The sequence below is a fragment of the Lissotriton vulgaris genome, chromosome 1_1, assembly GCF_964263255.1.
Source record: "Lissotriton vulgaris chromosome 1_1, aLisVul1.2, whole genome shotgun sequence".
NCBI lineage: Eukaryota > Metazoa > Chordata > Amphibia > Caudata > Salamandridae > Lissotriton > Lissotriton vulgaris.
Genome location: NC_141685.1, coordinates 1,688,780,602 through 1,688,792,660, shown reverse-complemented (window position 1 = coordinate 1,688,792,660; position 12,059 = coordinate 1,688,780,602). Strand labels below are relative to the sequence as shown.

The 12,059-nt window shown below is 46.2% G+C and overlaps 1 protein-coding gene across 2 annotated transcripts in view; it reads left to right on the top strand.

The window, feature by feature from the left end:
• The window catches only part of MKLN1 (muskelin 1), an 808,470-nt gene that overhangs the window by 302,522 nt on the left and 493,889 nt on the right, over positions 1 to 12,059 (top strand). The gene's annotated exons all lie outside the window — the stretch shown is intronic.

Sequence of the window (12,059 nt, the reverse complement as noted above, 5' to 3'; positions counted from 1 at the left end):
TGCGGGTCCGCTTGCCTCCTTGACAACGCACCGTTGACCTGCGCCGCGTCTACAAAAGCCTCGAGCCGTAGCCGCAACCCCCCTTGGGTACTGTGCCTACTGCGGTGCTGTGCCTACTGCGCCTCGAACTGTGAGTGGTGCGAGTCTCACTGCCAACAACGACTCGCACCGCCTCTCTGCCTTAAAGATTTGCCCCAAGTGCGCCTGACCGTACCCTGCGCTCCGGACTGCAGTGTCCGTGCGGAACTCATGATCAGAAGCACCGTAGTGCGAGTTGCATGAGTCTGGTACGACTAGTACCCCCTGTTTGACTTGCTTGCGGCGTACGCGTCTCACGCTGGAAGCGTGAGATTCAGTAGGGCCCGTTCCCATTGACAGTACGAGGCGGATTGAAGCGCTACGAAGCGCACCAGCTTTCGCGAAGGGAGTCAACATGCTGTGAACATTTCCTAGATTATTGTGGGGCCCATTTTAAGTACTGCAGGGTCATTTTAGAACCAGTGACTCTGTTGTAAAGACTGCACCTGACCTTTAAGAACTGTGGCCTTATTGCAAAAGTAACTGGAACCGTTTTGAAGCACAAAGCCTGTATTTAAGCGGGTTGGTTGATGATTTGGGTCTGATGATTTATTGTATGTGTTGTACTAAATGCTTAAACATATGTACCCTGGAGTTTAGTCTTGTCTGCTCGCGCCACGCCGCCTAGAGGGTGAGCAGGGGTTATTTCTGGGAGTAGTCCTTTGCCCTGACTTAGAGGAGAGGGTCCCTGGTTGTCACAAGTGAATACTTGCGCCAACCAGAGACCCCCAATTCTAACATTGGTGGCAGCGGTGAGATCACGAATTTGCATTAGTGTACCATATACAGTGATTGTTGACTATTGCACAGTGAGTACAGTCCAGTAACTTAGCCACTGACTTTTTTTTTAATTGTTCGCTTTGCTAAAGAAGAAGATCCCTTGTGGTTGAAATCATGCCTGGCTCAAACAGCGTGGAGAGGGAAAAATCTGAAACCTCTGAAATGTTGGAAGCAGAATCGGATGAGTCAAAGTTGGGCAGCTACACGAAAAAAAGAACTGAAGTTCTTTTGCAAGAAATTCAAGGTTCCACATGATGGATGCTAGGTCAAACCAGATCTCTACAAGGCACGGAAAGCCTGGATTGAATCAAGGGAGTCACTTGAAGATCTTGTAGCTGAAAGAGCAGAAAGCGTCCTTAGCTTTGGCAGAGGCCTGTCACCAGAGGAGCTGGCAGATAGACCGGCAACCAGGGATCATGAAATGAAGTTGGCAGAGCTGAAGTTAAAAGGCAACTGGAGCTAGAGAGCAAGAGAATGGCTCTGGAAGAGCAAATAATACAAAATGAGCATGAGATGAAATTGAGGGAGATGAATTTCAAAGAGAAAAGTTTGGAGCATCCTCCCCCTGGTGGCAGCACAACGCCGGTGCAGGTAGAATCAAGGGTGTACATGCCTAAGGATGTGGTGAAGGAGTTTTTTAAGGGGGATTACATAGGGCAGTGGTTCAAGGCCTATGAGGTAGCCATGTCCTCCCACCGGGTCCCTGAGAAAGATTGGGGGGGCGGGGTTGTGAGGGGCGGTTCCTTAGCGAGGGGCAGAACACACTGCTAGACTTACCCTCTGAAGAGTATAATTCCTATCACCACATGAAAGATGCTTTAATGACCGGGTTTGGGTTAAATCCTGAATTGTATAGACAGAGGTTCAGGGGTTGTACTAAGATTCCTGGGGGTACCTATGTGGAGTATGTAACCTTTTTCTGCAGAGCACTGGATGGTTGGGTGAAGGGTAGCAAAGTGAATGATTTCCAAGATCTCCTTGATTTGATTGCATGGGAGCACTTGTCCAGTAATTGTTTTCCTGAGCTACGCCCGCACCTGATTGATAGCAAGCTGACTAACCCTAGGAAGCTTGCTGAGGAGGCGGACCGCTGGCTCAGCACCAGGGTCCACAAGGGTCCAGTGGGAGACTCAGCCCAGGGTGGGCAGGGTCCCCAGCAGAAGAGTGGGGGGGACAGGGGTAAACAGAAAGGTTTCCATAAAGGCCCCCAAAGTAATCCCCAAGGGAACCAAGGGAAAGTTTCTCAGCCTCCCCCACCCCAGAAGCAGACCGGGGCACGACAGGTAACCCTATTCCAAGGGGGCCCCCAAAATGTTACACGTGTGGTAAAGTGGGCCACTTTGCCACTAACTCCAAGTGTCGCCAGTATATGAAATCAGCACCAATCGGTGCTCCGCCCCGGCAGAGGGCTAGTGTAGCCTTTGGGGAGGAGGTAGAAGTCCCGTCCAGATGACCCTAGTCTCACAAGGAGACAGTGAGATGGTCCCTGAGAACTACTTACCCTCTAACACTAAGAAATATGGGCAAGTAGTGACCGTCAATGGGAAGAAGGTAGAGGCTCTTAGAGACACAGGAGCCAGTGTGACTGCAGTCCGGCAGCACCTGATGTCTCAGGAGCAGGTTGTACCCCATGCCTATTGCCAGGTTGTCAATGCTGACAACACAGAGAGTCGTTGTCCAATGGCTCAAGTTCCCTTTGAGTGGGCGGGGGGGGGTCTCTGGTACTCTGCAGGTTGCTGTGAGAACGTCCATGCCTGTAGAATGTTTGCTAGGGAATGACTTGGAGAGCTCCCCTTGGGAAAAGGTGGAGAAGGCAACTCACTTGAGGATGGTGGGTTTACCTGACTGGGCGTGCGTGACCACCCGGTCAATGGCAGCCAGTAGAGGTGCTCAAGAGGTCCTGGATCCTGAGGGAGAGACCCAGGAACCAGCCTTAGGAAGAAGGCGCAGGGGGCACGGGAAACAGGCCCCTGAAGTTCCCACGGCCCAGGAAGAAGCAGACCTTGAGGGGGATGCCCTGGAGCCTACCGGGGAACAGATTGCTGAACTGGGGGACCTGCCTGAGCTAACCCATTGGCATCAAGAAGGAGGCCCCTCCAGGGAAGAATTCTGCAGGGAGCAGAAAGAATGCCCTGCTCTCGTGGGTATGCGGCAGCAGGCTGCAGACCAGGCCAATGGTGTTCAGTCTTGAACACATTTTGTCTACTGGGAGAATGACCTCCTGTATTCAGAGCCTAAGATTGCTGAACCTGGGTCAGCCCGTGCGCTGGTGGTACCCCAGAAGTTCAGAGCCTTCCTACTGGGGCTGGCTCATGATGTACCCTTAGCAGGAAATTTGGGGATGGACAAGACCTATGACAGGCTTGTCATCCACTTCTATTGGCCCCAAATGCATAGGAGCTCAGATGCTCACTGTAGGTCATGTCAGACTTGCCAGGCAAGTGGTAAGAGTGGGAGGAAGCAAAAGGCTCCTCTCCAACCCTTCCCCGTGGTCAGTACTCCATTCCATCGAGTGGGCATTGACTTTGTGGGGCCACTGGACCCCAAGACAGCCATGGGCAACAGGTTCATCCTGGTCTTGGTGGACCATGCCACCCGGTACCCTGAAGCCATCCCTCTGAGGACAGTGACGGCCCCCGTGGTGGGACGGGCACTGATGGGAATTTTCTCCCGAGTGGGATTCCCTCTAGAAGTGGTGTCTGACAAGGGCACCAATTTCATTTCCAAGTACATGAAATCCCTTTGGAAAGAGTGTGGTGTAACCTACAAATTCACCACACCTTACCACCCCCAAGGAAATGGGTTGGTTGAGAGATTCAACCGAACTCTGAAGGGCATGATTATTGGTCTGGAAGAACCCATGAGGCGTAAGTGGGACGTCCTCTTGCCATGCCTTCTGTTTGCATACCGTGAGGTGCCACAAAAGTCTCTAGGGTTCAGCCCCTTTGAGCTTCTCTATGGCCACCCAGTGAGAGGACCTCTGAGTTTGGTAAAGGAAGCCTTGGAGCAATCTCCCAGGAAACCTCCCCAGAATGTATACAGTTACACGCTGGCCTTCAGAAACGAGACCAGGCGATGCAGACAACTTGCTGAGGCAAATCTGGAAGCCAGCCAGCAAGAGATGAAGCGGTGGTACGACCAGAATGCCACTCTGGTAGAGCTTCAACCTGGACAAAAGGTGTGGATCTTGGCCCCAGTGGAGCCTTGTGCACTTCATGATAAGTGGACAGGTCCATTTGAGGTTGTGGAGCGCAAAAGTCCTGTCACCTACTTGGTGAACATGCAGTCTCCTAGGAACCCTTTGAGGGTTCTACTTGTTAACCGCCTTAAGCCCCACTTGGAGAGGTCCGAAGTGGGCATGCTCTTGGCCACAGATGATGGGATGGAGGAGGAGTCTGAGCCTCTTCCTGACCTACTGGTGGCCTCAGAGAAAGATGGGTCTGTGTGGATGGAGTTAACTTCTCACCCACACTGACCCCTGAGCAACAGGAGGACTGCCGCCACTTGCTGGGGCAGTTTCCTGATCTGTTCCCCCTGGTTCCTAGTGTCACAGATTGGTGCGTCCATGATGTGGACACAGGAGACAGCTTGCCTGTAAAGCACAAGGCTTACAGAGTAACTGACCGGGTCCGGGCCTGCATCAAGGAGGAGGTCTCCAAAATGCTTGCTCTTGGGGTGTTTGAGTCCTCCAGCAGTCCTTGGACCAGCCCAGTGGTCTTGGTCGCAAAGGCTGCAGCGCCGGGTGCCACACCCGAACTCGGGTTCTGTGTGGACTACAGAGGACTCAATCAAGTCACCAAGACTGACGCACACCCCATCCCCAGAGCTGATGAGCTCATAGATCGGTCAGGGGCTGTCCGGTACCTTAGCACGTTTGATTTAACGTCTGGGTACTGGCAGATCGCCTTGACTGATGGGGCCAAAGAGAGGTCCGCATTCTCCAAACCAGATGGGCATTTCCAGTTCAAGGTTATGCCATTTGGGATGAAGAATGCCCCTGCCACCTTTCAAAGGTTGGTCAACCAGGTGTTGGTTGGGCTGGATGAGTTCAGTGCCACCTACCTGGATGACATTGCAGTGTTCAGTGTCACCTGGACAGAACACCTGCGCCACCTCTGGGAAGTGTTGATGGTACTGCGCAAGGCAGGCCTCACGATTAAGGCAAGCAAGTGTCAGATCGGGCAGGGTTCCGTGGTGTACTTGGGACACCAAGTGGGGAGCGGCCAGGTGGCGCCCCTCCAACCCAAGATTCAAACCGTCCTAGCTTGGGAACTCCCAAAGACCCAGACAGAGGTGAGGGCCTTTTTAGAACTCACAGGGTACTACAGTAGGTTTGTTAAGGGATATGGCACCATTGTTGCCCCCCTGACAAGCTGATTTCTAAGAAGCAGCCCAGGAAAGTGAACTGGACTGACACCTGTCAGAAAGCTTTTGACACCCTGAAGACTGCCATGTGCACGGCGCCCGTGCTCCTGACTACTCCAAATAATTCCTAGTGCACACAGACGCTTCAGAGCATGGTGTAGGGGCTGTTCTCTCACAGATGACTGAGGAGGGCTGGGACCAACCTGTAGCCTTCATCAGTAGGAGGTTACTTCCACTGGAACAGAGAGGGAGTGCAATTGAGCGAGAAGCTTTTGCTGTGATCTGGGCATTGAAGAAGCTAAGACCCTACTTGTTTGCAAAATGTATGCAAATCTAGTCTCTTTTTATATGCTATACTTTGTTACTGCTTCACTGTTCATAGTAGAGTGCAGCCACTTAACATATTTTCTATAATTCATATTCATACCTTCATTTAAATTTTTCTCTCCTGACGGTTTTTTAAACAGCTTTCTAGTGAGCTTACCATGATTTTCATCTGAGCTCCTGTCTTGTGAAATTTAGCTTTTTACTCACTATGTGCGCTTACACCCTGAAAGATAAATTCAAAAGGTCTCCTACAAGGGAAAAGTTGTTAGGCAGTGAGAAAAAGGCAAATCAACAGTTATGGACCAGCCAGAGACATTACATATAAAACCAATTTCCATCTCTCATGCACTAATGCTCTTCATTTTTTATATAAGTCAAGGAAACATAGTGGTCCAGTACTGAAGATCAATAACCTATTCAAATGCAGTCATTCATCCATGACATAACTACGCATATTTCAAAATTATTTCCCTGTATTCCGGTGCAATCCGCAAATTAGAAGCTCCACTCACTATATTCTGGGAGGGTTTCTTTTTCTGGGTAAAATCAATACCCCATCCTAGCATTGGGTCTAATCCAATGGATATTATAAAACCCCCGAAAGGTCTAGCCGTTTGTCAATATTTATTGACATAAAGTAACTTAGTTACTTATCAGTCACCTGCTTCACTACTTCTTATATGCTTAGGTACACATACATTATTCTCTAACCCTGATGCATAAAGCATAGTACAAGTACTTCACTCTCAAAATAACCTTTTTAATTGCAATCACATATTTGCATAGAGTGAGTCAATTACAGACTTTGATTATCAGGAAGCTCTACTTACAGATACAGAAGAATGGAGTAGTTATGATACTAACCGACATTTCTCTTCTAAGGTTGTATCCCATTTCCATGTGAAGCAGTTTATTCAGCTACCTGCTTTTTTCCAACATTTGAAAATGCAACCAGAAAAAGCTCTATATAAACCCGATGTAAGGAGAGCGGTCATGTTTATACACAGGAATCAATGCTTCTAAGGAAAAGAGAACAATTTTTGTGGCATATGTGGTGCCAAACAAACGTCTCCCAGTTTCAAGGGGGGCGATTGCAAGATGATTAGTGCAAACTATTCAAACATTCTGTACTTATTTAGAGAAAATTCATGAATAAATAAAAAAAATTAAAACAATATTCAGTGTGGAAAAATGGAGTGACATTAACTTTTGTAGCTAGTGTCTCCTTCGATGACATTAGTATAGCACAAACATGTTCATCAGTACACACTTTCATAAAACGCTATTTTGTTGATATCCATGCACCCCAGGATGGGGAAATTGCAAGTGAAACCAACCAGTGGATCCTACAGGAAGCACTGAAACACATAAATACTGGAGATGAAAAAAGTTTTCTTAATACTAAAAGCCTTCCACAAACTCATCTAGGCAAATACAGTATACGTACAACTGACAAACAACCCCCTTCTTATTAAAACAAATGCTGAAAAATAAGTGGTATGCGTTGTGCAAACTGGCAAAGAACATCTGGAGAGGGGCTGTTCAACTGGAAATAATACTGCTAGTGATGCACCTGCTAGGCGAACAGAATTTGGAGGCTGCCAGACGTAGCTGACAAGGTGCGTAACAGGACACAAAATAATACCTGAAAGGGAAACAATTCTGTGTACCCTTTACACCCGTCTACAGAGGACTGCCAGTCACTAAGAGCACCATTGCAAGATGGATAGTCCAGTTAGTCCAAATAAAAATTGTGCAAAGGCACATTCAGCTAGTGCTAGCGTTCATAGCCAAAGTGTTCTTGACATTTTATGGCAGTGCATCGGTGCACACCTTTACAAAGCACTACCACAATGACATACATGCTAGTGTAGAAGCACTAATTGGATGGAATGTCCTAAGACTTAAATTGTCAAATTCGCACTGACTTTAACCCAACCTCCCAAGTGGGGAAATACTGCTTTATAATGGATGAACAGCCTAATAGTCTAGAAAAGATTCGCACTACAGAACAAAAAGGTTCAGTTACGTATAGTAGTTTTCTGGATGTACATGTGCCTTCCTGCTTCCCCACAGAAAGTGTGAATAATCAAGGAGTCAGAAGATTGATATAGCAAAGTAATTAAGTTTAGAGACATGAGTGGTCAGGGAAAAAGAGAAAAGAAACAGATTGTAGCAATCACGCAGGGAAACTTTGTGGTGTACTTCTGACATCATATGGGATGGGCATACCCACCAAATGGTTGAAGACGCCCAAAATTTAAAAAGAGACGTTCTGACCCAACTTCTTGTTGATTGAATATTGCACTGCATGGGAATCCAGAAAAGTGTTCAAGCTTCAAAATTACTTTGACAGGTAAGTGAACCTTTTCGTTTTCTGAGTAGCCTAGAGAATTGTTTGATTAACTGATGCCTTTAAAGAGGGTTATTCATCAAGTTGCGCTCTCACATTTCGTGTTTTTGGGCTGGTGGTGGTGAGAGCCCTAAAAAGTTGGGCAATTGAAGAGAAACGTCGAGTTGCTACAGCCCTGATGCAATATTTCTTTCTTAGCACCTTTCAGGCAGAGTCTATTCTGAGACATCCAGACTTTAATGATTTTCCCTCGAATTCCTCACGTAGGTTGAGATGAAGTTGCACATCATGGGCACACCTTTGGATCCTGATACTATTATTATCAACTATTTATTGCATTAGGGCTATGTAGGTGTTGAATATAGTCTAGTGGTGTGTCACCTAAAAGTTTATTTTGATAGTATGTTCTTCTATAACTGAGCTCTAAATCTAGGTGTTTATTGCACTTTACATATAAAGCAATATTAGAGACCAAATCATGTCTGGACAGTCGATTACACAGAGATCATATCTTGCATAGCCATGCCATGGAATACTCAAAAGTACAACCATTACCTGAGTGGAGATTTTATCAGAGTCTAGGTGTCACGTAATCCTGCCCTTACACAAGTCAGATAATTATTTCTTTTCTGCCATCATATTAAGTAAACGAACACTTTTTCCAAAAAATAAAGCTAAAGATAGTCTCCCACCACTTTTTGTACTGTTTACTGTGGATTTCTCCTTTTGAACTCGCAGAGCAGTTTTAACAATGGCTCTGTAACTAGAAGTAGAGGGTTGATGTTAGAAATTGGGTTACTGGTTGGCTGAGGTATGAGCCCTGGGCAAGCACCTTTGCTCAACCCCCTGGTAGCTTACCACAGAACAGTCTGGCTTGATTTATAGTCAATATGTAAAGCGTTTATGCAACACTTCAAACAATTAAACAGTGAAAACACTACAAAATTATCCCCCATCAGGTTAGAAAAATAGATCAAAGTTTAACAAATAAAACAAGACCAAAATGACAAAAATCCAAACAGTAGAACAGGAGTTATGAATATTTAAAGAAAAAAACGTCAATGTGGCCGCTAAAAGTATAAAGCGCCAATCGCAGCTATCTAGTCTCTCCGGACCAGGTCAAAGTCAAAAGTTCAGGTCGACCGCGATGGAGACCAGGATGGATACAGTCCCAGAATAATCCTGCGGAGGTTTTACCTTCTTAAGTATTGTGCCAAGAGTTTTGTTTGGGATGGAGAGGGTTGTGAGGAGCAAGGAGAATGTAGCAAGTGTCAGTTGGCGTGGCGCGAAGAGCTGACCTGGTGTTGTGGACATGTGGGCTGGGGCTTTGTTCTGTCAGTCCCCCATGGGTGAAAAATACTTGCTGTGCAAAGAGACGGGCTGGCGGTAGCTTGCGCTGAATTGTGGTGTCAGCGGCACGGTTCTGGGGCGAACAAGGCCATTCGTGAAGCCCCCAAAAGCTTGATTTCAGAAACTCGAGAGCCACACCAAGGGGCCAGGACCTTAGAGGCACCACTTGGACAATCAGGAACTCACTGAAGACGGGTCCTGGAACTGCTCCGATCAGGATGCCAGCAGACTAGCACTTTGATTCTCTCTGGGGTCCTGGTTTCATAAGGGTGCAGGTCCAGTTCTTCTTCCCCAGGTGAGGTGTCAGCAAGTCAGGAGAGCAGTTCCTTTAGAGCAGTAGTCCAGCAGAGTGGCAGTACTTGTAGCAGCACAGCATTCCTTCTTCCTGTCAGAGTATCCACAGGTTCAGAACTGTACTGAAGCTGTGGTGTCTCAGGTCCTTCTTTTATACACTGGTGCCCTGGTTCTGGAAGTTAGGAGGAGCTTCAAGACAGTGGCTTTGAGGTGCATAGAATTTCCTACCTCCCCTACCCTGGCTCCAAGCTTGCTTAAGTGACCATGCAGGGTTGTTAGGCCTTATGTTTGATGGGGGAGCACTGGCTAAACAGCTGTAATTGGGGCTGTACTCCCCCCCCCCCCCCCCCACCCCCTCAAACCGTCCAGCAGATGACCCACTCAGATACACTTAATCCCTATATTGTGTGACTGTCTGGAATGAATTCACAAAGTCTGCGAGTTACACCCAGTCATGTGACCCACACCAGGCTAAAGGCACAAAAGGGCTAAGGGCCGAAAAATGCCAACTTTCCAAACATGGCATTTTAAAAATGTGTGATAAACCTGACTTCACCACTAATTGGGGCTTTTCATCCCAATTCCAAATACACCAACGATAACCTGGTTCTCTTTTCCCATTTGGAAAATGTAATAAGGCAACTCTAATGCTCCCCGATGGGAGAGAAAGACCTTTCAGAAGTGAAAAATGAATTGTCATGTATTGATGCCAAAGTCCATCAGTGCTTGACCGTGAGTTGGTGAGAGACACTCGAGAATACTATATATTTAAGGAGATTTGGGAAGGAAGCACTGATGGATTTTGGCATCAATACATGACGATCTCAAAGGACTGAATACTTTTGAACCCACTACACCCTGGAGGCCGACGAGCACATCCAGAGGGGTGCACAGCTAAAGTTTGAAAAGCTGGTTGATTGATTATCTTTGTTTAAGAACTCCTTCCGGGCTCGGAGGAGTTAATAGATTTAATCTTGAGAATTCCCAACGACCAAAGTCTGTCGCACTGATGTATCTCTAAACACATATATATAAAGGGTCGAAATATCGAGGTATAACCATCTTATGTCGTGGCTCACTATAGCAATTATTTAAGAAAATAAAACTTGCTAAAGTGAAAGACCTGAAAAGGAAAGAGAATTTACGTTATTGTCTTGTTTATTGTTTGAATTTGAAAGGTCACCCATTTGCACTATGTCACCACAGTCACCCACTGAATTGTCTGTGTAATTGTTATTGTGTTTTCTTTGTCAGACAGCCCTCATTGGTATTTGTATAAGATTCTTTATACAATTGGCGAGAAAAATAGAGAAACAAAACAAATAATTTAATAAATATATATATTTTTAATAAAAAACTTACTGAGGTGTGGTACATTTATAAAAGTCTAGTACCAAATCACTAGTGATTGTGAAAGAAATACTCAGGTTCTGAATCTGTTCCCCGTGTTACTTACCCAACGGAACCACTTGTAGCTTTATAACTATTAACCCAGGTTCCGAAGGATACAGGGTGACCCCATTGATCTTAATGGCAGGCCCATTAGTAGCATTTAATTTATAGGCGCTGGGTACAAGTTCTACCACTTTACTAGGGATTTATAAGTACATTTAATATGCCGGTTATGTATAAGCCAATTCTACCACGTTTTAAGGAGAGAACACATGCATTTTAACGCTGGTGAGTAGTGGTAAAGTGCACAGAGTACTATGGCCAACAAAAATAGGTTCAGCAACATTTAGGAGGGAAGGCAAAAAGATTGAGGGATGACCGCCCTAGGGCTGACAGGCCTTAATAACCGTTATCTAGAGTCTTAAGATCTGAAGCTTAACACTGTTTGATCGCACAGTTTCCAGAGATTTAGGGCAAGAATGTTGGCAGTGTGATGCCCCAGTGCCATGCAATAGATTGAAGAAGTTTGACTTTGAAAAAGATTGAAGAAGTTTGACTTTGAAAAAGGATCTGTACTTTTTATCTTCCAAAGCGTTCTCCCGCTCAAATGATACTTTGTCAGAGAGCATAATATGATCAAAAAGCTTTAGTTAAGTGTCTTGTTTTGTATGCATGTTTCTATGTATGTCTTGGAATTCGTAAAGTACTACCCTAGCTAACTAGCAGTATTGCACTAAGGTTGGGGTGGGGTGGGGGTCTTTAGGGTGCAAGCTCCAGTGGGATACGTGAGGGAGGGGACAGAGGAAGGAGGTGGAGCTAATGACAGGGATGCGAAGTCAGCCTATCTGACGTAGAGTACCTTTAGGATATCAGTTCTGAGTTCCTTTCTTTCTGAACTGTAGGAGGGTTGGTGCTGTGCTGTTCTGCTGTCAGAGTGGTGCAGCCACTTTATTATCCTGCATGCCACTGCTTTGAATTGGTTTACTGCTGACTTCCATAGAGATACATGTCACCAGATCTGCTGACTTTGTTCTGTCTTGTGTGCTTGTATTTTTTATATTTATTATGCTACCCAAGAAACTGCGACATAGAAGCACAGCATTTTAACATCATCGTCAAT